Here is a 1,195-nt window from a genome sequence, read left to right on the forward strand (position 1 = left end):
GATAGAACATCCAGTCAGGAGGGTGGATGAGATGGAAGACGGACAAAGGGCGAAAGGCAGAGGAAGACCTAAGAAGACCATCCATGAGGTGGTCAAACGAGAATCTACATGTAAATGGTCTCTCTGTAGACACGATACATGACAGAGCACAATGGCATCGTTTGATTCATGTAGCCGACCCCACTTAGTGGGACAAGGCTTTGTTGTTGTTGTTGTTGTAATCATTATCCAATAGTAATAATAATAATAACTTGAAAAATTCGTATATAAACTATTTCAATTATCCGTATATTATTATTAATTCATTCAATTATTTCAACTAATTAATTCAATCAATTATTTCTTAATTTATTTTTTGGAATTCAATAAATCAAATAAAATCAATTATACTAATTGATTTGATTAATTCTTAAAAATATTTTTATTTAATTTATTTTATTTATTTAAATATAACTAATTAGTTATTTAATTTTATTAAGATAAATATCAAATTCTATTTTTAATATAAAAATACAAAATTTTATTCATTCTATTTTTATTTTACCACTATAAAAGACCATATATGCTAGAAGAAAATATCGTTCATTTACCAATTACTCTTTCATTGGGTAGCTTTTACAATAATTCTTTTTCTTTCTATGAAGCGTCGTCACAAGAAGGCAACTATCATGGACACAAATCAGCACACACTCTTCAATTTCCGTACTCATCATTTAGAGCAATATATGATATATTATCCATTAAGCATTTATAGACCATGGTGTTATCATGTTTGCATAAATAAAAAAAATTTGTAATTAAGCTTAAGTCATTTACCTATTTGTGTGATATATTGTAGTGTGAAATTACTTTTAATTTGTGTTGTGCAATGATATTATGGTTTAATTTAAGCTTTTATTTTAGAATTGGGTTATGATTTTATCTCATCATTTTTTCTTAGATATTAAGTTGATGTATTTTTATTTATTATTATTGAAGCAGATGTGATATAAAATTTGTAAAAAGAAAAAAACTTACATTCAATTTATTTTATTGTAGTCTTCTATTCTTCTATTTTTTATTTTTTTATTCATTTTATTTTCTTTTTAAATATCATATAATTTATTATAATTTATACCAATTAATTAATTATAATTCATTATATCAATTAGTTTAATTCATTAATTTATAATATACATGATAAAATAGATCATTT

This window comes from Arachis duranensis, chromosome 5 (assembly GCF_000817695.3).
Source record: "Arachis duranensis cultivar V14167 chromosome 5, aradu.V14167.gnm2.J7QH, whole genome shotgun sequence".
NCBI classification, from domain to species: Eukaryota; Viridiplantae; Streptophyta; class Magnoliopsida; order Fabales; family Fabaceae; genus Arachis; species Arachis duranensis.